This window comes from Protopterus annectens, chromosome 2.part1 (genome assembly GCF_019279795.1).
Source record: "Protopterus annectens isolate FY-2018-M chromosome 2.part1, PAN1.0, whole genome shotgun sequence".
NCBI lineage: Eukaryota > Metazoa > Chordata > Ceratodontiformes > Protopteridae > Protopterus > Protopterus annectens.
In genome coordinates, this window is record NC_056729.1 from 373819268 (window position 1) to 373845048 (window position 25781).

Below are 25781 nucleotides of genomic sequence, written 5' to 3' on the forward strand. Positions count from 1 at the left end.
CTTCGGCCAACAGTAGCCCAATTTCCGCCAGCACCCTGTTGGCTAACAGTACTGGTGGCGGTCGTTGTTAACCCGGGCCTCGACCGAACCGGTATGCAATTATGAAAAGTTCTCCGCATCAGTAATTTTTGGCAGAAGTTTTATGCCGGATGCCCTTCCTGACGCAACCCTCCCCATTTATCCGGGCTTGGGACCGGCACAAAGAAATGCACTGGCTTGTGCATCCCCAGTGGCTGGGTTAAGATGCTGATAAATTAATATTATACTTAATAAGCTTTAGGATCCAGTATCTCATTATTGTAATGATGTGCATGCAGGAACTCTACCTAGCTTTAGGTACAGTGTCTTAAAATAGGGTTGTATGTGATGAAAGAAAAGTAAAAATTTGAATTTTTTATTAAGATAGAGGAAAGTGATGTGTATTTTGGCGTTTGACAAATTAAAACCTGTGGGGTTAAATTTTTGCATTAATATTGTTTGTCCTCCTTAGGGGACCTAGTGATTCAGGTAACAGAAGTGCTATAGAAAAAAGCATGTTTTACTTTTTTGGTATTATTATTAAGTTGTTTATAATTGTCATTTTATGAAAAACAGAGTTAGCAGAAGAGACCGTAGACCTTTCTGATAAATCTAGTAAACCACTATTTTTGGAGAGTAGTATGTAATCATTTCCAGCATATTTTTAATAGTTAAGCCAAAAGAATAAGCACTTGGGCGGTACATTTCCAATATTTTAATTGCAATAAACGATGTCTGAAGAAGTCAATTGTGTTTGACGAAAGTGCTAAACGTTGTTTATTGCAATTAAAATATTGGAGACGTACCACCCAAGTGCTTATTCTTTTGGTTTATTTGTCTTGTTTTATAAACATTTACACCACTTTTTGGTTCAATATTTTTAATAGTTGCTTGGAACTTAAATAATTTCCTGGGATAACACGAGACAAAATTAGGAAAAAAAAACTTGAAGAAAATGATATAAATTTTTTGAACAAAATATGAAACCATTTTATAAATGCATAAGACATATTAAAAGCAAATCAATAAATGCACACTTGGCATATAGGAGTGAAGTGGAACATCTGCTTGGCTGGTGTGACAGCAACAATCTGGCATTGAACATCACCAAGATCAAGGAACTGATTGTGAACTTTAGGAGGTCTCATGGAGCTCATCAACCCTGGAAATTAAGGGATGAGCAGTAGAAAGAGTCAAGAGCGCTAAGTTCCTGGGTATACACATATCAGAGGACCTGTCTTGGTTGGTGCACACCAACCAAACTGTTATAAAAGCACAACAATGTTTGCACTTCCTACAAAAACTGAGGAAAGAAAACCTCTTACAGTCCAAGCCTTCTATTTAGGAACAATTGAGAGCATACTGACAAGCAACATCATTGTATGGCAAGGGAACTGTAATGCCTCACATTGCAAGGCTCTCCGGAGAGTAGTAACAGCAGCTGAAAGAATCATTGGCTCTCCACTGGCATCCTTGGATGACTTACATGAATCTCAATGTATTGGAAAAGCTAGAAAGATAATAAATGACCATACATTGAGATTCATGTAAGTCAATGTACTGGAAAAGCTAGAAAGATAATAAATGACCATACCCACCCTGCTTCTGGTATGTTCTCTCAGCTTTCCTTGGGTAGACATTAACACAGCATGCACTGTAAAACTTCCAGGCTCAATACAAGCTTTTTCCACTTATCCACCAGATTGCTGAACTCTAACAATAGGCATGCCAGAAGCTATTCTGCTCTTTCAACCAATTAACGGAATATTCTCTTGACTAATCCAGTAAATGACTTGCTCTCTTGTCCATTTATTCTCAGTTCACTACTACTAGTAGCATACTTTAGTGCAACATCCAAATCTTCATCTGTTTTGAAGCTTGAATGTACAATACTCTATGCAGTATTTTAGCTTCACAGGTATCTCTTAATGAGAAAATTCAAGTCTGTGCAATATCTACTTATGCAATACCCTAAATGGTACATTTTATGCATGTAATGTCTGTAAGTGTCTGTCCTAGTATTACTAAATAGTAACTGTATGTATGAATGTTTCTTGCACTGGAAATGAAGAAACATAATTTTTGTTTAGCTGCACTATGTGCAGATCTAAACTTTGACTTTGAAGATTTGAAAATGTATTTTCAAACATGACAGAAAATAAATAGATTTACAAAATCTTATGCAAAACAGTTTGGCTCCACAATGTAGATGATAAATTGCCCTGATAATATCTAGATAGCTTTGGATACTAAAATTAGTTTATATTATCTTTCAAAAGAAGTAGGCAAACTGGTCCCAAAGAAAGCACAGGATCAAGACCGAATTAATAATAATGAGCTGAGAACACTTCAACATGAACTTAAAGTGCCATTATATCTGTTATTTACCAGGTCAATTAACTAAGGGGAGACTCCTCAAGATTTGAGACATGTACTTGTTAAACCTGTCTAAGGGAAAGGGGAATATGAAAAGAACAAGTGACACATAGACCCAAAAGTTTATTTTCTTCTTGCAGAAAAATAATGGAGATCATTTTGAATAAAATATCATACTAAATACTTGAAACCATGTATTAGCATGTATATGTTAACAATAGATCTATAACAACCTGTAACAAAATGTTCTATAATAATTGCTATAAATGAAATATTGTTCTGTAATATGGTTTATATAGACTTAATTTCAGCCTTTAATATGATTATATATACATCTCCAATCAAATTATTAATGTATTCTTGCTCAGATGGATGGCTACATAGCTTACAAGTAAGACTGGAAAATGTCATATAACAATTTGACAGGTGAAATTCTAGGTTACAGTCAGGATGTCCCAGAGGGCTGTGTCATAGGTCAATACTTAATTAGTTTATATCTTTCAAACCTATCTTTTTCAAGTGAAAAGTTCTTTAGGCTGTATGCTGACAACCTGAAAACAGTAAACATATAATACAGATAGGCCATGTCTGCAAAAGAACTTCAGTAAATAAACCATTTGGACACAGGAGTATAATATGCTGATAAATACACCAAACACTATACATATGAGATTTAGGAAACATAGACTGAAAGATGAATATTTAATAGAGCACACAGTGATTGAAATTTTGAATTCATGTAAGGACCTGGCAATATCCGTAGATACAGATTTGAGCATTTCTGATTATGTCAACCAAGTGGTTAATTATAGTTATAAAACTCACGTCTGCATAAAAAGATTTAGAATGTATAGGAAATCAGAAATGATGAAATCATTGTTTTTAAGTTATATTAGACCAAAGCAAGAGAATGGAGTAATAATACAGAGACCTGATAAGAAAACTAGCATGGGTAAATAGAAAGAGTACAGTAAAAATAAAATATCTGACTTGTATAGATATTTAAAAGGAGACCTTATTCAGTTATATACTGTAGGACATTTAGCGATGACTACTTCTGTGAGTGTTTGGAGTTTTCAAAGAGTAGTGGGGAATCATCAGACAAACTGTGTTGGAGATTATATAGGAAATTAGATATGCAGTAATTAGTAGTCTGAGAAAATAGCTGATGCTTGGAATAGATTACCAAATTATTATTTTTTTGCTCAAATTATTTTTATTTTGATGAAATAATAATTTAATACATTCGTAACATTCAATAACTATTTACAGTATTTACATTCAGCCTGACAAAAAGGATTCAGATAAAAATATTTGTAGCTAAATAATAAGTTAATATATAAACTATGATAGTTAGGAAGAGTTTGGTTCCATCTGTAGGGTATCAATCAATTTCAAAACTTATCTCCACGGACTATTAACCAATGGCTTAGGAAAAGTTCTTAACTCTTTAGTTCTTTTCGCCATTGGTATGCATTTCTTCAGAGATGATAGGAATTCCTCCATTCTGGGTGCTACATTAGAGTTCCATCTTCTAGTTATGCATTTTCTGGCTATTGCTAACATTGTCCACAACAAATACAGGTCATCTTTTTTTTCATATTGTTGCTATTAACAACATTCAATACAATTAAAGACTTGGTCAAAACAAATATATCAATATACATAGCTTGAAGAAATTTTTATAACCACGATAAAAAGAACACACCAAATATTCTTCACCACAAAAATGGATCCAAGTTCGTGTGATGCAAGGATTTATTTTAAAATACTTTTTTCAAATATAAAATGCAAAATCACTTCTCACTTTGTAAAACATGAAACACAAGTAAATTCTCTAGCACCTCGGCAGACTTGCCTTTAACAGAGTAAGACATTTTTAATTCATACAAACTCACTTTTATACTAAAATAAAACACACCCACTCAATCACTTAATTAATAAATAAAGAAACAGTACTATACGTATCAAAACATTCATTGCTAACCATACATTATTAAACACAAAATTAATTACAATAAACTTTTCCATGAACAATCATAATTTAGCCCTATAGGGTTCAGTGTGTTAAATTTCAAAATTAAACAAGTTTCTTTTTTCCTTAATGCATATTTAATTTGTTGCTCATTCAAATGTTCACTTCCTTTTACACTATCTAACACTGTTACTAACAGTCCCTCATAGAGTTACCACCTGTCCCACTTTGCGAGGGACAGTCCCTCTTTGGGCAGTTGTGTCCTGACAAAAAATTGTAAAAATGGCAAATGTCCTGAGATTTTAGGACAAAAATATTTCCTATATTTTATGTAATGGTTGCATAAAACAGTTATTCTGTATCTAAAATACCTAAATGTTATAAGAAACAGAATAAGCAACTAAAAATGCTACAAGAATAACTTTTATTTAGGCAAAAAAGTTAAGTTCTAACCTTTGTACTGACCGTGGGTATGTGTTGGCCTGTAAAATCTGATGTTTGTACTAGAAATGTCCCACTTTGGCCATTTGAAAAGGTGGCAACCCTAGTCCCTCAGGATTACCATTATGATATTTATTAAAATGCAGCACTATGGGACTAGTTTGTTTATTATTTTTTATATCTCTAACATGCTCTTTTATTCTACAGGCAAATGTTCTCTTTGTTTCTCCCACATAGAATTTATTACACAGACATTTCATGCCATATACAACTCCCTCTGTTTTACAATTAATTGTTCCATTTATAAAAAATGGAACCCCATTATTTTTACCAAATTCTTTTACTACATACTTGCAAATACTACATTTACCACAAGCTACTGTTTAGCTTGAAGAAATTTGTTAATCTCATTCCAATATGGTTTAATATTAGTACAGTCATAAAAAGTATGAGACCAGTCAGCAATAGTGGACAGATGACATCTCCAACATAACATGCTGTTTGAAGGGTTCATTTTTGAGAGTTTCTCAGGTATGAAAAAGGATCTGTGTAGAAATTTCCAATGAAAAATCCTCCAGAATTGTGAATAAGAAGTTAGTTAACTGAACATAAAATGTTTGTTTTATCGATTACCAAATTATTATAAAGCAAGCATTAATCTAGGTATTTTAAAGAACAACCTGGGCACTTATTATTGTAGGAATGACTGTTTTGGTATAATAGCAGTCTAGAAGGGCATTATTATCTCTGTCTGAGATATTTGTATGTATGTATGTATGCATGCATGCATGTATGTATGCATGCATGCATGTACATATGCATGCATGTATGTATATGTGCATGTATGCATGTATGTATGTATGCATGCATGTATGTATGTATGTATGCATGTATGTATGCATGTGGGTATGTGTATACAGTAGTTGTGTATACTGTTGTTACCAGGTGGGTCTTCTGTCTTCGCTGTTTGCATATCCTCTTACAGAGAGTTAGTATGTATAGTCCTGTATTACACTGATTTTCATCTGTAATTATTCCTACATATAAAGTGCATATGCAAACATAAAATTGTTCCACTGACAGCATAACAGCTGAGATGCAAGTGATTTCTTACACTGAGAAGGCTCTATAGAGTGTGCATATGAGCACTGATTACCTTCTGCTATCTTGGAAGGTGTGAAATACAGAGATAATAGTTTGTGTACATCTGTCAGCCTTTGTTGAGCAATTTGTGTTAAGGACTGTGATTTCCCCTTTCTCCCACACATGGATCTTTTAACACTGCAGTTTAGGGTATATTTTTAAAGAAGTCATAGTACCCCCTCTGTCCAGTATTCCTTCATCCCTTATATCCTTTTACATAGTGACAGGACACTACCTGCTCTCCTCTAAGGTCATTTACTGCACATATTAGTGTTTGCATATAATCTTTTTTTTCTTCAGAATGCTTTACATTTTTGTTGTACAACGTATAGCTTTGCTGCGAAATAGACATGCACTCTACACATTTATTGAGACAATATTTGTTTATATAAGAATGTTTTTACCATGATATATTAGGGTATTGCTTAGAAACAGCAGCCCTGGGATGTTAATATATTACTGAATTAATACTTGATTGTATCAGAATGCTATACTCTGAGTTATGCACTTCACAGCCTTGCCGTATTACTAGTATAATTACTGTACAAACTGACTGAATGCTGGTACTTTTGACTACTGCAGGTAGTGAGCCTAACAGACTGCATATGTTGTATATAATAGACAAATGCTTATGATAAGAGTGTCATCATACAGATACTGCCAAGGAACAGAATGCAAAGGCTTATGCATAGATTAGAGAAATTGTTGTAAGATTCTTGTTTATCTTGAATTTCTGAGTTATGATGCATAAGTAATTGTGCTTCTCCCATGTTCTGCTTGTGCAATATTTCCATCTTTTCTCCCTTTTCCAGCTAAAATTCATGACTTTCTTTCTGAAACACCATCCATTCTACTAAAAAAAAAACCCAAAAGAAGCTTAACTACTGTTTTCACGTCCAGAGTTCTTAGCTCAGTCCCACAGGTACAGTTCAGCAGACAGCTTGAAGTATATCATTGTGATGTTGTTTAGGGACACTGTATTATTCAGGTAAGGCATACAGAAGATTGCTGTTCTTCTTGTTATTGTCTTTTGTCTTATTATACTAGTGAGAGTCCAGTGTCTGACCACAGAACCCATGCTTACAACCTTTAATAATATTTATTATATTACTGGCCGGACTTTTTCTCTATTAGGCAACTGATTATACTCTCACTGCTGCTCTATCAGTCACATTTAGTTTATTTCACGTCTCTCTGCAAACTTTCCTGCACTCTGTTTGTTGTGAATTGTAACTGTCAGAGGAAAACTCACCTGTAGGTTCAGCATTTTTCAGTGCTTTACTCCTTCTAAACAGCTCTGCTGTAACTGCAGTCTGGAGTAGCATATCCCTTATGCTTCCGAAGCATGTATTAGACTAATGTGTCTACTACATAAAACTGGTCCACTGACAGCATAACAGATAAAAAACTCCTCCTTCTGGTGGTGTTGTATCTAATAGATAAAGACTCCTCCACTGGTGTTGGAGCTGTTTCATATTATACTCCCTTTTCATTCTGATTCCTGAACCATCCTTCATGCCATTATATTTATAGGATCTGCTCCCCACCCAGAACTCCACCTATTTCCCACCCCTCTGAAAGGCATATATATAAATATAGACATATCCTGGGCACAAAAATACACACACAATTCCTAAACTATCAGTCTACATTTAAGCACTTTAACTTTCTTTCTTCTATTTACTAACTAACCACAGTGATCACAACTTACATCCACCTAACTTAGATATCTACTCCGACCCCTCCTCTTTCTCTGACATAACCCTCTACAAAGCTATGTACCTTGCTTTCTTTAAATATTACTGCATCCTTACTCTTCCTGTTTTATCACCTTGGAACTTACAATACATCACTCAGTCTTGTACACATTTCTCCAACTATGCACTCCACTTCTAACCATTCAAATCACCCACCTCACCATTAATCATTTCCAGTATATATACAAAGGCTCACCCAATCTTTACTTCAAATTGAGATTACTAAACCCTCACACCTACCACACTAAAATATAACTCACCGCTAAAGTTAAACCAGAACAAGCTTACCAAACATATCCATTTTTCTCTCTCTTAGCACTCTGTTGGGATATTCATTCCAACCCGACCCTGTCTCCCTTCCTGACTCTCCAGTAGCCTCCAAAATGTATCGCAGGCCACCCCCAACTCAGCCCATTCTTCTCCTTCCAAAACACACACACCACCATCACCAAAACCAGCAAAACCCAACCCACCTAACACAAACTCATCCAAACAGCTTAAACTCATTTCCATAAATATATGTAGCATCTATAATAAAATTTCAGAACTCCATGCTTGGATGTCCCACAATACACCAAATATTCTTGCCATAACTGAAATATGGCTAAAACTCCATATACTTGTCTCTGAAATATCACTCCCTGGTTAAACCTATTCCTAATTCTATAATGCTGAACCCTTCATCTCCCATCTTAAACTAAATAACCAAAAACAACTATATATTTAAGTACTTTATGTCCCCCTTGGTAAAATGTTACAACTCTGGAAAACATCTTAAACTGGATCTCACATACAATTTCTAATGAAAAATTATCCTAGGTGATGCTAATTTTGATTACCAGATTATTTCCAGAAAATATCCATCAACTAGCCTAAACATATTTGGATTTATTCAACTGATTTTCCTCCACATCTTATAACTATACCAAAAATAGTGGCTTAGTTCTCAACTGAATATTGGTATCTGATTCCACTAAGTCTCCAAAATCTCCAAAAATCTCAAAAAGCCATTATAGCTCTGGTGACTCCCTGCATTCTAGCAACATTGCCAAGACTTGGAACTCCCTACCACTACAAATCAGGGTATAACCTAACAAAACCATCTTCAAAAAACAGCTTATTTCCCACTAAAACAACACCTGGAAATGCAACAACCTAGCACCTGGCTGACATATTCTTACATCTTTCCCCTACCCACTAGCCAACCTCTTCTTTAAAACTCCCACAGATGCACTATATATTATCACATGCTACTTACCAACTCACTGGTGACATATCCCCACTGTCCCATCTATACCCACTAACTCTCCTCTAGATTAAGTTGAAAAGCTTTCCCTTAAAATGTCAATGAACCTCATATGAACTTGTCTATATTCTCCTCCTTTCACAAACTGGCTAGTATTTTTAGTTTTGTCTTTCTTCTCTTATCTTCATTACATCTTCAAGATTGTCTGTCTAGTATTTTAGTTTTTCCTTTTTTGTCTTATTTTCAGTACATCTTCAAGATTATGTCTGCTAAACATACTGAATGAACAACAATCAAATGTTGCTACCTGCTCTACTTTTAATTGTATGTCTAAACCACTATGCTTATGTAAATATCTTATGCAATCATGTGTTATTATCTGCCATATTTTATAACTGCATGTTTAAACCACAATGCTGATGTAAATACCTTATGCATAGTATGTTAGCAATTGTTCTGGAGCTTTTCTCCCTGGGCCTGTGCTGAAAACAGACAGCTCTGTCCAGTTGGACCTCCCCAGAAAACAAATGTAAAATAAAATAAATAAATGAATACATAAATAAGTATGTCTTCAGTGGCACCCTCTCTGATTCTGTCTGTGATCACCTCCTTTTTATATGCAAACATAATCAGTACCAATGATGTCAAACAACACTTACGTAGAACTTTTCATATTCTCACTAATTTTAACCTTCATACATTTAAAAGAATTCTAAGCTCATTTAACTGATCTATCCTGAAAAATATTGCACTTGACAAAGCTGTACACGAATTTAGTTCACTTTTCCTGAAACCCCTCAGTAGTCTGGCTCCAACTACAACAAAAATAATAAAGAATAAATATGTTCCTTGGTTATTCACTCAAAGCAGGCACCTAATGTGTAAAAGAGATAGGCCTTGGAAGGAATGGTTAAAATGTGTATCTCCCCAAAACCTACAACACTTTAAAGAACTTACTAACCATACTAAAAGAGTATTGCGAGTAAGAAAATGTACTTTATTAAAACCTTACTAAACCAGTCTTCCGACCTTAAAAAACATCTGGTCTTCTGTTAATAATATTCTCTACCCTGGAACATCCATCGCCCCTAATCCTGCCTCATATAACCCTCCTGCAGAATAGCTGCTCAATTTAACACACATTTTGTAGAAAGCCTTATAGCCCTTTCTAAAGATTTTCCTCCCAACAATCATGGCACTCCCTCTTCTCAGACAGCAAACCCCTTCTATTTCACCCTAAAACCCATCCTAACCTCTTACATCAAATCACTACTTCTTAACCTGGAGCCCTTGTTGCCCTTCAGTAGATAATCTCCAAGCAGAATATCTCAAGTGGGCTCCCAGTTTCATAACCTATCCGGTGTCTCTTATAATCAACAGATCTAGCAGTGAATCATACGTTCCTTCTGTATGGAAAAAAAATCTTCATCACACTCCTTCATAAAGGAGGAACCTTATTTGATATAACCAATTTCAGACATATCACCATATTATCCCCCTTTGTCTAAAAGTCTGGAGAAGTGCACTCACAAGGCAGCTTCTGCAACATATTCTTCAGAAAAAGCCCCTGACCCCAACAGAGCATGGTTTTAGACCCACTCAGACCACTACCACATCTTTATTAACTTTCACAGATACTACTAACAAAGCAGAGATGAAATCAAACTTGTTTCCTCTGTATTCCTTGAGCTGTCTAAAGTATTTGCTCTAGTATCTCACCAAAAACGTCTGTACCAACTGTTTTACCTCACGCTATCACACCCCAGGCTACTGTAGTTTACAAACTACTTAACCAGTACATAACAGTCTTGTTAAATGACTCTCCACTTTTTCTCCATTGCTTTCTGTCAGTACTGGTGTGCCACAGGGCTCAGTTCTCAGCAGTCCACTCTTTAATATGTTCATTAACAAGTTACATAAATCCTCTCAGCGAGTGTCCCTCATACAGTACTAAATTTCCAAAAAACCTAAATTAGTTCAGTTTTTTCCAAAATCCCATTTTCATTAAAAAAAAAACATAAAATGTCTTCCTTAATTAATGATTGAAGTTACCCCACATACAAAACTACTTGGCATGACAACCAGTGACAATATTACATTTGATTTACATATGCACAAAAGCATCATGAAAACCTATCAAAATCAGGTACCCTACATAGAGTAAAAAAATCCCTTACAGACTCTGCCAAGGTAACTCTAGCTACCACATACCTCTTACCCTCTCTCCTATATGAAGCCGCAATAATGACCAACCTACAAGCCTCACTTAGTTCAAAATGACAACTGTGCTATAACAAAGTTGCCAGATTTGCTTGCAACAAACCTTAGTGGACCTACCACTGTTTAACTATAAAAACACTTAACTGGTTTAAGCCGTACCACCTATCTTATACTCAGCTCACCTTAACCCATAAAATCATCCATATCCCATCACGCTTACTATCTATGAACCACAAAAGGCTGCCGGGGTCTGTCTATTACAATAGTGAAGCTAGAATTTGGAATAAAATTCCTATATCAGCCAGCTCTGTCACATACCTTCATCTTTTCAAACCATTACTAAAAAACTTTCTCTCTGCAACCTGGCGTTGTCCCAGCTCCTCATTTGGGACATAGCTCTCCAATACCCTTCATCATAGGTTCATAGGTTCATAGGTAGGTACTAGGCTATCAGCCCAAAGGCCTACGTAAGCCTAGCCAACAAGGTTCCATGGCTTATGCCACCCATCACATTTTTTATACCTCCCTTTAAAGCACTACATGCTAAATCTACTTATACCCTTCTAATACCTCACTTTATTGTACTTCTTAAACAACTGTACCTGTTTCTAATTAGCGCAACCAAATTAGTATTCCATCACTACTTTGTTAACACTCAAACTTGCCTATATCCTCTAATACCTTGCTCAGTTTTTTTTCTTACATTATTCCTACCTATCTCATTTACCATTCTTCTATCTGTAAAGTCTCAATACAAGGCTAAAAAGGTTTATGTTTGTGAATACCAATGCAAATCTTATTATACTATTATGCTGTGCATTCACTGAAACTGCATTATAAAATTTATTATAAATTTTGATTGCATTTGATACCTTGGAGCATTTATCCCCGGGTCTCCTCTGAAAAATGGGACCTGTGCCCAAGTGGACTTTACCGGTAAAAACTGTCAGTAAATAAATAAATAAATAAATAAAAGCTGCACTAGATGTCATTATTTTAATACCTGGAACTGTGCTAAACATGTGCTAAATCTTCTTGTACCTTTCACAATAAAAGTCTCATTTCATTGAAGATCTGCTAAAGGTGGTTTATTATGTATTAGCAGCATGCACTGGAGGTAGATACAGTAATCCAACAAGATCTGAACAAGTCTTATGTTACTGACAGTGTCTAAAATAACAGCGGTGATGAACTGAACCAAACGGTAGCCAAAGACTGCGAACTGAATACTCAAATGTCAGTAGCTATGAATAATGAATTATTATTTTCCTATGTAATGGCAGAACTAAGACAGACTGCATTGTTTTCAGTAGTTTCTTGACTTCTGAACTGACTTCTGAATATCTGGCCTACTGGATATTTGAACTGACGTCTGTCTTAAAAGTATTTCTGATAGTTCTTGTAAATTTACTACATGTTCTACATGCCTCCTTGGTTCCCAAGCCTTGTACTGTCTAAATGAGATATTATTGCAGGTGCCTGTTTCCATTCTGTTTTTGAAACAAAATGATCCGCACATTCTGTTAGCACATCTCATCCTTACAAGTGCTTTGGTCTGAAGCATATTTCACTGATCTCATTTGTATCCCTCACTCAAACATTCCTTTCTATTGAAACTGCACTTACTGAAACTGCATGTAAAATGCTAAATATAAAATAAAGATATAGGTGTGCATTAATCCTGATGCATTTTTAGGCCATTGCAAAGGGAAATATGCATTTATGTAGGAATCATTCTGACTAAGCTATATTTATGTGAATACTCATTTTACACTGCAAAAATGGCACATACAGTTCATATTATATCATATCATATCATATGCTAATAAGGGCCTCAAGCAGAAGTTATGATAAAGAATCTGCTACTCATACCCAGAATGCAATGCAATCCTCAGTCCAGCCTTTGCTAGCCATGTGGGATATGACTAAATGGGATGCATATGTCAGGTATGCTCTTACAATGAGCTTTTGTGGACCAGCAACCCAAGTGCTGACAGATAGGAAGGTTTGTCACTATGTCATTATTGAACTGTGATACAAATAATGCAAATCATGCAATGTTTCAATGTGTGACTTGGCTCTAGGCACAACAACTTTGTTTCTTGAGTGGAAGTATGGATTGCAAGTGCCTTATTCAGACACTTTGCTGGATGCCTGCTTTGGAGAACAATATTTTCTTGTTCTTCCCTCACAGACATTTTCCTGCATGTCTGCTAGGGATGTATGGTGACCCCTATTCAGGGTTAATGTTTGGTATGAGCTTGGCACCAGTGGTGAATGATGCCACTGGCATCACCTGCTTTGATTAGCATCAGTATGGTGACCTCTACTGGTGCCAACCAGACCTGCTTCAGCAGAAGAGGGTAGAGGTTAGAGAAGGAGAACCAGGCATACATTTAAGCATTTTTCCTCTTGTTATCATATTGCCTGCAGTAGATGTGTATTGATATACTTATTTTTACACTGACTAAGAAGCATGATGTGAACAGGGCAGAAGTGACTGTCCTGGCAACAGGATGTGTATGCCATGTATGGCACCTCAGTGTGAAGCAGCCATTTTATGTGTGCTCCATATGTGTACTAATATACTCTCTATGCCATGCATGGCTGTACATTGTGATACTGCCATTTTATGTGTGCCCCATATGTGCACTAATATAATCTCTATGCCATGTATGGCACCACAGTGTGACACTGCCTTTTTTGTGTGCCCCATATGTGTACTAATATACTCTGTATGACATGTATGGTACCACAGTGTGATACTGTCATTTTATGTGTGACCCATATGGGTACAAATATGCTCTCTGTGCCACGTATGGCACTACAGTGTAACACTGCCATTGTATGTGTGCTCCATATGTGTACTAATATACCTCTATGCCATGCATCGCACTACAGTGTGACACTGCAATTGTATGTGTCTCCCATATGTGTGCTAATATACTCTCTATGCCATGTATGGCACTACAGTGTGAAACTGCCATTTTTTTGTGTACCCCATATGTGTACTACTATACTCCATGTATGGCCTTTCATGAGTGGTCCATATGTGTACTAATATACTCTCTATGCCATGTATGCCACTACAGTGTGAAACTGCCATTTTATGGGTGGCCCATATGAGCAATAATATACTATCTATGCCATGTATGGCACTAAAGTCTACCATTTTATGTGTGCCCCATATGTGTACTAGTATGCTCTGTATGCCATGTATGGCACTACAGTATGACACTGCCATTGTTTGTGTGCTCCATATCTGTACTAATATACTCTTTATGCCATGTATCGCACTACAGTGTGACACTGCAATTGTATGTGTACCCCATATGTGTACTAATATACTCTGTATACCAGGTAAGGCACTACAGTGTGACACTGCCATGTTATGTGTGCCCTCATATGTACCCTAACATACTCTCTATGCCATGCATTGCACTATAGTGTGACACTGCCATTGTATGTGTGCTCAATATGTGTACTAATATACCCTCTATGCCATGTATGACACTACAGCGTGAAACTGCCATCTTATGTGTGCCCCATATGTGTACTAATATACTCTATGCCATGTATGGCACTACAGTGTGACACTGCTATTTCTTGTGTGCCCCATATGTGTACTAATATATACCATGTATGGTATTACAGTGTGAAACTGCCATTTTAGGTGTGGCCCATATGTGTACTAATATACTCTCTATGGCATGTATGGCACTACAGTGTGAAACTGACATTTTATGTGTGCCCCCATCCGTGTACTAATATACTCTCTATGCCATGCATGGCACTTCAGATTGAAACGGCTATTTTAGGTGTGCCCCATGTGTGTACTAATATACTCTCTATGCCATGTATGGCTCTACAGTGTGAAACTACCATTTTATGTGTGCCTCATATGTGTACTAATATGCTCTCTATGTCATATATCGCACTAAAGTCTGAAACTGCAATTGTATGTGTACCCCATATGCGTACTAATATACTGTCAATGCCATGTATGGCATTACAGTGTGACACTGCCATTTTATTTGTGCCCCCATATGTGCACTAATATACTCTCTATGCCATGCATGGCACTACAGTGTGACACTGCCATTGTATGTGTGCTCCATATGTGTACTAATATACTCTCTATGCCATGTATGGCACTACAGTGTGACACTGCCATTGTATGTGTGCTCCATATGTGTACTAATATACTCCCTATGCCATGTATCGCACTAAAGTCTGAAATTGCAATTGTATGTATACCCCATAAGTGTACTAGTATACTCTCAATGCCATGTATGGCACTCCAGTGTGACACTGCCATTTTTATTTGTGCCCCCATATGTGTACTAATATACTCTCTATGCCAAGTATGGCACTACGGTGTGACACTGCCATTATATGTGTGCCCCATATGTGTACTAATATACACCATGTGTGGTACTACAGTGTGACACTGCAATTGTATGTGTGCCTCATATGTGTACTAATATACTCTCTATGCCATGTATGGCACTACAGGGTGACACTGCCATTTTATGTGTGCACCCGTATGTGCAATAATATACTCTCTATGCCATGTATGGCACTACAGTCTGACACTGCCATTGTATGTGTGCTTCATATGTGTATTAATATACTCTCTATGCCATGTATCGCACTAAAGAGTGACACTGTGATTATATGTGTGCCCGATATATGCACTAATATACACTCTATGCCATGTATGACACTACAGTGTGAAACTGCCATTATATGTGTGGCCCATATGTGTACCAATATGCTCTCTATGCCATGTATGGCACTACAGTGTGACACTGCCATGTATGTGTGCTCCATATGTGTAGTAATATACTCTCTCTTCCATGTATGGCACTAGATTGTGATACTGCCATTTTATGTGTGCCCCCATATATGCAATAATAAACTCTCTATGCCATGTATGGCACTACAGTGTGACACTGCCATTTTATGTGTGCCCCATATGTGTACTAATATACTCTATGCCACTTATGGGACTAGAGTGTAAAACTGTCATTTTTTGTGTGCCCCATATGTGTACTAATATACTCCATGTATGGTACTACTGTGTGAAACTGCCATTTCATGTGTGACCATATGTGTACTAATATACTCTCTATGCCATGTATGACACTACAGTGTGAAACTGCCATTTTATGTGTGGCCCATATGTATACTAATATGCACCATGTATGGTACTACAGTATGAAACAGCCATTTTATGTGTGGCCCATATTTGTACAAATATACTATATATGCCATGTATGGCACTTCGGTGTGAAACTGCCATTTTATGTGTGGCCAGTTTGTGTAATAATATGCTCTCTATGCCATGTATGGCACTAAAGTTTGAAACTGCCATTTTATGTGTGCTTTATATGTGTACTAATATAATCTCTATGCCATGTATGGCACTACAGTGTGAAACTGCCATTTAATGTGTGCCCCATATGCGTACTAATATGCTCTCTATGCCATGTATGGCACTACAGTGTGACACTGCCATGTATGTGTGCTCCATATGTTTACTAATATACTCTCTATGCCAAGTATGGCACTAGAGTGTGATACTGCCATTTTATATGTGCCCCCATATGTGCACTAATATACTCTCTATGCCATTTATGGCAGTACAGTGTGAAACTGTCGTTTTATGTGTGCCCCCTATGTGTATTCATACGCTGTCTATGCCATGTTCATAGGTAGGTACTGGGCTATCTGCCCGAAGGCATTTATAAGCCTAGCCAGAATGTGTTGCCTTTCGCCACCCCCTTAGATTAGTTCCCTGTGCCTCTATCCAGCAGAGCCACTGAAGTGATCCCCATGGTAAACGTTCTGTTTCCCATTCACTTGTCAAGGTTTCTCTTGAAGAGTGCTAGCGAGGAACTCTGCCTAATGTAGATTGGAATCTTGTTCCAATGCATGGGAAGTCTCTGGGACAGCAGTCTATCCCACCAGCTTGTCCTATATATTGTTGTGGTGAGGTTTAGATCCCTAACGCGTGTGGCTTGAGGGGATAAGGTTTTCTTTAGGTGGAGCATGTCCATCAATTCTGGGTTGGACATGGCCTTATATGTCAGGCAGAGATCACCTCTGAGCAGGCGGTATGCAACCGAGTACAGCTGGAGTTTCTTCAGTCGAACTGCATAGGGCATCTGTTAGAGGTCAGTGATCCTGCTGCTGAGGTACTTCTGTGGTCTTTCCAGCTGTTGCAGGTGTCTTGTAAGGTACATCCCAAATAGGGCATTGTACTCTATGATGGGTCTAATGAGTGATGAGTAGAGGGGCACAATGACCTCTTTTGATATGGATGCAAACCCTATTGTTATTAGGTGGGCCACATAGAAGGATTTTCTAACCACTTTGGCAATGTGATTATCAAAGGAGAGATTACGATCTACTTGGGTCCCCAGATCCCTTATTACATTTTCTGTTTTTAGGGGACTAGCATATGTGGTATTTTGTGGGGCGCGTTGTTATTTCCAAAGAGAATAACTATGCACTTTTTGGCATTTAGCTTGAGGCCGTGATTTTGACAACAGGTATTCATCTCAGTGAGACCCTTTTGGAGGATGTCTGTGCAAGCCGGTGAGTTAGTTATAGCCCCTAGTTTCCAGTCGTCTGCGAACTTGGTCACCCATAGTCCTCCTGTGTTTGTCTGTACCTCTGAGAAGTATATGCCGAACAGGAGGGGTCCTAGTACTGAGCCCTGGGGAATGCCACTTGTTACCAGTTTAGAGTCAGACCTAGCTCCCGCAACTCTCACCATGTGAATTCTGTCCGTGAACCAATTGTCAACCCATCTTGTGACATAGGGGTTTATGTTCAGGCTGGTGAGCTTGTCTATAATACCAGAATGGGGAATGGTGTTGAAGGCCTGTGCAAGGTCTAGGTATGCTCTTTGTACCACCTTTCTCCTGTCTATAGCCTTGGTAACTGTCTCAAAGATTTCCACCAGGTTTGTAGGCATGATCTGCCTTTAACAAAGCCAAACTGGGTAGGGTCCAGTGTTTGGAGGTTCCCAATGTCTCTGTTAATGAGTTCCATGATGATTAACTCCATAGCCTTGCAGACCAAGCTAGTCAGGCTTATAGGGCAATAGTTCCCGGGGTCTGTTGTGGCTCCACCTTTGTGGAGCAGAATAACCATTACTGTGTGCCACTCTATAGATATGTAGCCTGTGGAGAGACTGAGTTTGAACAGTGTGTTTAGGTGAGGGGTTAATTCGTCTTTGAGCTCTTGTAGGACACAGCCTGAGACACTGTCCGGTCCCATTGATGCTGTGTTTTTGGTTTTGAAGAGGGCTAATTTAACCTGAGTGTCTGTGATTTCTGGGGCTCTACATTCTTCTGGTATGGTTACGGGCCCTTTTGGGGTTGAGAGGGGGGTGAAGTTTGCACTGAACCTCTCTGCCAGGATGTTAGCAATATCGGTTGGTTTTGGGTATTTTGTGCCATTCTGCACTAACTCCGAGCAGATCTGAGCATTGCCACTTAGATTCTTGACATAGCTAAAGAATGCTTGTGATTATCTTTGGAGTCCTTGGCAAATTTTCTTTCAAAGCTCACATTGGATGATTTTATGAGTGATCATAGTTTCTTGCTGATGCTGATCAGGGATGTCTTTCCTTCTTGGGATTTTACTCTTATCTGTACTAGTTTCCTTCTTCTATTGTATATCTTGTTTATGGCAGGGATCCACCAGACTGGTTTCCTTTTCTTGGAGGAGTGAGTCTTGGTTTTGCTTGGGATAGCACGATCCATGCATTCTTGTAGGTTCCCATAGAATGCATTAGTAAAGGATTTTGCAGCTTGGACAGTATTATCCTTTAGCATGGGGGCTTTGAAACTTTCCACCTTCGTCTTAAGTAATGTACAGTTTGCTTTTGAAAAGTTTTTCACTGTGGTTTCCTTGTCCAGGGGTGGGGGCGGAATGTGGATATCCAAACTGATTTGTTTATGGTCAGATGTAACCAGCGAGGGGTTGACTTCCAGTGTGGAACGCCGGTCACCCATGTTGGTGAGGACCAGGTCCAATATGCTGTCATCTCTGGTGGGAGTGTTGACCAGTTGTTCCAGGGTGTTTGAGTTTATAAATTCTAGGAAATGTTTGGCAAGGGAGTTAATACTTGAGTAGTTCTCCCAGTTAATGTTTGGCTAGTTGAAATCACCCAATATTAGGGTGTTTGGTAGGACTTTTATGTTACCCAGAGTTTCTAGAAATGTGGAATGGGGATCCTGGGACATGGTGGGAGATCTGTAGCAAGCTACAATTTGAATTGCAGTTTTGCCCATAGTTAGTTGCACGTGGATAATCTCTGAAGCATCATGATGTGCCACTAACCTGGAGGTGTGGGTATCCTTGATGAATATGGATACTCCCCTGCCTTTTGTATTTTGGTCCGGGTTCTGTGGCCAAAATGTATGGTATGAGTTTTAGCCTGGTAGTGCTGCGGTGCTCTCTGTAGCCTTAAACCAGGTTTCTGTTACTGCGCATGTATCGATTTTCTCCATACTGAGGAGTGCCTCGAGTGCATGCATTTTGAGGTTTAGACTTCTGGCATTGAGTAGTATTACCCTCAGATTTTTGTTACTTGTGCTATTTACGATGGTGGGTTGGTCTTTTGAGCCTTGCCTGAAAAGGCAATATGGGGGTGGCAAGAGCCATGGCCAGTATTCGAAAGCCTAAGGGTGACAGGTGCAAGCCATCTCTAGCGAAGCAGTATGGCTTGTTGAGCATGTCATCCCAGGCAGACAGACACTGGATCCCCTTTGAATGACACCAGAAACTTAGCCAATTGTTGAAATTGATATTTTTTTCTTTATACTGTGGTCTCATTCTTGGTGAGGGCAGGATGCTACTCAGGGTCAGGGTCATACCGGCCTGGGCTATGTGATCAGAGAGCTCTTCCATGTCTCTTTTCATGTAGTCCAGGGAGGTACGGCTCAGGTCATTCACACCAACATGGACAATGACAGAGTTGTATTTGTACTTGTTCTGGAGTGACCTGAGTGCTTGTGTTATATGGCAGATTCTGGCACCCGACAGGCAGCTAACAGTAATCTTCTCCTTATTCAGCCTAGTGAGTGGGACGTCAGTGTGCCTGACTATAGAGTCACCTATTACTAGTATGTTGGGTATGTTATTTTGCCTTGATGGCTGTGATTGCATGGCACACTGGTTTTGTGAAGTATGTGTTTCATGGTTTGTGTTGGGGGATAGAGGTTGCTTGGATGTCTGCTTTGGAGGGCTGTGTTGCTTTTGCAGATTTTTATTTAGAGCCTCTGAGTATGTTTTCATGTATTTACATGTGTTTTTTACCGGTGCAGGTTTAATGGTTCTATATAAGACTGGTGGTGTGATGCTAGTATTTTCCTTCTCCTCTTGACTGTCTGATCCAGTCTTGGGTTGAGAGAGTTTAGCTTCCAGTTTCGCTGTATAATTGCATCTCTCACATGTATTAGTGTTTGGTGGAGGAGTAGAGGGCTGCCTGTGTACATGAGTCAATTGTTACATTGCCTCAAAATGCCCAGATTCACCAGTTGCACTGAAGAGTACACCTGAAACTGCCCTTATGCCTGGATAGGTACAGTAAACTGTTTTACTGAATGGCTGGTAAGGTTGAATAGAGAGCCTTTTCCTTCTGTAGTGCTAGGGTTTATAAGTGCTTGCTATGAGTTTTGAGCAAGTGCCGGGCTGAGAAATGAATGGCTTGAGTGCTTAAGTTGAAAGTTTGTCTAGTTCCAGGGGAAAATTTGAAGAGGAGACTTTGTGGAGACGGGAATAGTTATACCCAAGCTAACTGGTGCTGCCTGGTATGCAAAACTGGACAAATGCGGTTTTTATAGCAGGGAAATGAAAGAGATAGAAATTAGCCAAAAATGGCCAATAAAATACTACTTTCTGACCTGAAACCACTCCTCCAGGGACAGATATGCTGCTCCAAGCTCCCATCTCTGACAGGTGAACAGAGAAACTTCCTTCTTTCCAAGTAAGGTGTGGGCAAACACAGAGATCTGTAACACAGCCCTGAATTCAGCACTAACCTGAAAACTGGACTATACTAGCCTAGAAAGGTAGGCAACAAGTATATATTTTTTTCAGAAAATAAAGCAAATACAATCAAAAAAACACTTTAAATGCACGTAAAAAGATGCTTATCGTTATATATCTCAGTTCAGAGTTGTAATCAATGTGCCCGTAGTAATAAAGTAGGAAGAAACACAAATACAGTAAAAGCAGATGAATAAAGTGCAATATATATATATATATATATATATATATATATATATATATATATATATATATATATAAAACAATAGAAAATGAACAATCTGATTTAAACCAGTTACCCAATTAACCAGAAAAAAACTCAAAACTGAGCCCTGTTCCAGCAGTCTTCAATCAGACAAGTTCTAACTGCACATTCCCACTACTATGGTGCAGGGAAACTTCTCCAAAAAAGATTGCCTGCATCAGTGTTCAAGTTACACAAACAAAGCTAGATTCAGCAGGCCTGAATCTTGTCCTATGCTACAGCAACAAGGCACACCAATTTTAAAAAGAAAAGTTTGAATAAGCAGGCACAATAAGCCTGTGACCAGAAATTCCCAGCTCAGAAGGGTGGAATCCAGCCTCTCCTCCCTAAAGAGTGCAGACCACAAACCCTCTTAATGTAGAATAACTGGCCTGAAGCCCAAGTGCTTAAACCAGAACTAATACACTTTTAGAACAGCAGACAATGAGTTTTCAATCAGCAATTCCCAGCTTAGAAGGATGTAAGCTACCTGTCCTGCCACAACAGTGCAGACCACAAACCTTCTTAATGTAAAACAACCAGTATGAAGCCCAAGTGCTTAAACCAAAAGACTTAGAATAACAGTTACAATTTAATCAGGCTACTACCAAGCAGCAATATGTGCAGCAGAATAAAAATTGAGAACTTTTAAGAAGCGTCAAAAGCAAAATAAAGAAGGAGGAAACACAAATACAGTAAAAGCAGATGAATTTTTTATTTTTTATTTGTTAGTAAAGTGCAAGGAGAGATGAAGGAAGAACCTAAGTGGGTTTGCCTTCTCAAATATTCTCTCTGTATTATGTAGAGTGAACACTAGACTCAGAATATGATCTCACTGTATTCGGTTAAGTGAGCAAATGAGATGGACTCAGGAGGAGTGTTCAAATAGAGACTTATAGGAGGGGCGGGCAATTCCAGAGCCACCAACACTAACACCAAAACAAGAACAGGGAGGGTGGGTAAGGACAAACAAGAAGAAGAATAAGTACAGTTGTGCAGATTACAGAGATATTAAATCAGAATGCAGACAAAAAATGAGAATAAACACTTATCTTTTCTCAATATCACAGCTGGCAGTAGGTCAAGCTCTCTGCAGCAGCCTGAGCAACAGGTATAGCTGATTTAAAACACAGGACAGAAACCAAACAATACAGATGTAGAAATACTTTGGCCAGATTAAACTAGTTCTGAAAACTTACTACGACTAAGAAAACAGACAAGTCCTCCAGACAAAGGATTTCACTACAACTGAGGTCAAAACTAAGAGAATATACAGCTATAACACACAAGAAGAAGAATAAGTACAGTTGTACAGATTACAGAGATATTAAATCAAAATGCAGACAAAAAATTTGAATAAACACTTATCTTTTCTCAATATCACAGCTGGCAGTAGGTCAAGCTCTCTGCAGCAGCCTGAGCAACAGGTATATCTGATTTGTATTAGTATGTATGGCACTACAGTATGACACTGCTATTGTATGTGTGCTCCATATGTGTATGTATATATTCGTTATGCCATATATGGCACTACAGTGTGAAACTGCCATTTTTGTGTGCCCCATATGTGTACTAATGTACTCCATGTATGGTATTACAGTGTGAAACTGCCATTTTAAGTGTGCCCCATATGTGTACTAATATACTCTCTATGCCATGTATGGCACTATAGTGTGACACTGCCATTTTATGTGTGCCCCGTATGTGTACTAATATGCTCTGTATGCCATGTATGGCACTACAGTGTGACACTTCCATTGTATGTGTGCTCCATATGTGTACTAATATACTCTCTAAGCCATGTATTGCATTACAGTGTGACACTGCGATTGTATTTTTGCCCCATATGTGTACTAATATACTCTCTATGTCATGTGTGGCACTACAGTGCGAAACTGCCATTTTATGTGTGCCCCATATGTGTACTAATACACTCTATGCCATGTATTGCACTACAGTGTGACACTGCGATTGTATTTTTGCCCCATATATGTACTAATATAATCTCTATGCCATGTATGGCACTACAGATTGAAACTGCCATTTTATGTGTGCCCCATATGTGCAATAATATACTCTCTATGCCATGTATTGTGCTTCAGTCTACCATTTTAAGTGTGCCCCCATATGTGCACTAATATATTCTCTATGCCATGTGTGGCACTACAGTGTGACACTGACATTTTATGTGTTCTCCATATGTGGACTAATATACTCTCTATGCCATCAATGGCACTACAGTGCGACACTGTCATTTTATGCATGCCCCATATATGTACTAATATACACCATGTATGGTATTACAGTGTGAAACTGCCATTTTATGTGTAGCCCATATGTGTACTAATATACTATCTAAGCCATGTATGGCACTATAGTGCAAAACTGCCATTTTATGTGTGGCCCATTTGTGTACTAATATACTCTCTGTGCCATGTATGGCACTACAGTGTGAAACTACCATTTAATATTTGCCCCATATGTGTACTAATATGCTCTCTATGCCATGTATGGCACTACATTGTGACACTGCCATCTATGTGTGCTCCATATGTGTACTAATATACTATCTATGCCATGTATGGCAGTAGATTGTGACACTGCCATTTTATGTGTGCCCCCATATGTATACTAATATACTCTGTATGCCAAGTATGATACTACAGTGTGACACTGCCATTTTATGTGTGCCCCATATGTGTACTAATATGCTCTCTATGCCATGTATGGCAATGCAATTTGACACTGCCATTGCATTTGTGCTCCATATGTGTACTAATATACTGTCTGTGCCATACATTGCACTACATTGTGACACTGCAATTTTATGTGTGCCCCATATGTATACTATAATACTCTCTGTGCCATATATGGCACTAGAGTGTGACACATTTTATGTGTGTTCCCATATGTGCACTAATATACTCTCTATGTCATGTATATGTGTATGAATATACCCTCTATGCCATGGGTGGCACTACAATGTGAAACTGCCATTTTTTTTGTGTGCCCCATATGTGTACTAATATACTCTGTGTATGGTATTGCAGTGTGAAACTGCCAATTAATGTCTGCCCCATATGTGTACTATTATACTCTCTATGCCATGTATGGCACTACAGTGTGAAACTGTCTTTTTATGTGTGGCCCATTTGTGTACTAATATACAATCTATGCCATGTATGGCACTACAGTTTGAAACTGCCATTTTATGTGTGCCCCATATGTGCAATAATGTACTCTCTATGCCATGTATGGCACTACAGTTTGAAACTGCAATTTTATGTGTGCCCCATATGTGCAATAATATACTCTCTATGCTATGTATGGCACTACAGTGTGACACTGCCATTGTATGTGTGCTCCATATGTCTACTAATATACTCTCTGTGCCATACACTGTAAATCTCCACTGCAAGTCATGAGCAGAAGATGATCCGCTGTGGTGACCTCTAACTGGTTAAAGCCAAAAAAAGAAGAAGAAGATACTCTCTATGCCATGCATCACATTACAGTGTGACACTGCAATTGTATGTGTGCCATATATGTTTACTAATATACTCTGTTTGCTATATATGGCACTAGAGTCTGTCAGTGCCATTTTATCTGTGCACTCATATGTGCACTAATATACTCTCTATGCCATGTATGGCACTACTGTGTGACACTGCCATTTTATGTGTGCCCCATATGTGTACTAATATATCTATGCCATGTATGGCTATACATTGTGAAACTGCCATTTTTTTGTGTTCCCCATATGTGTGCTAATATACACGATGCATGGTATTACAGCGTGAAACTGCCATTTTATGAGTGGCCCATTTGTGTACTAATATACTCTCTATGCCATGTATGGCACTACAGTGTGAAACTATAATCTTATGTGTGCCTCATATGTGTACTAATATGCTCTTTATGCCATGTATGGCACTACAGTATGACACTGCCATTGTTTGTGTGCTCCAGATTTGTATTGATATACTCTCTATGCTATGTATTTCACTACAGTGTGAAACTGCCATTTTTTGTGTCCCCCATATGTGTACTATTATACACCATGGATGGCATTATAGTGTGAAACTGCCATTTTATGAGTGGCCCATTTGTGTACCAATATACTCTCTATGCCATGTATGGCAGTACTGTTTGAAACTGCCATTTTATATGTGCCCCATATGTGTACTAATATACTCTCTGTGCCATGTATGGCACTACAGTGTGAAACTACCATTTAATGTTTGCCCCATATGTGTACTAATATGCTCTCTATGCCATGTATGGCACTACAGT

The 25781-nt window shown here is 38.2% G+C and overlaps 1 protein-coding gene across 2 annotated transcripts in view; it reads left to right on the top strand.

Moving 5' to 3' along the window:
* The window catches only part of SPOCK3 (SPARC (osteonectin), cwcv and kazal like domains proteoglycan 3), a 2692952-nt gene that overhangs the window by 1250305 nt on the left and 1416866 nt on the right, over nt 1-25781 (top strand). The gene's annotated exons all lie outside the window — the stretch shown is intronic.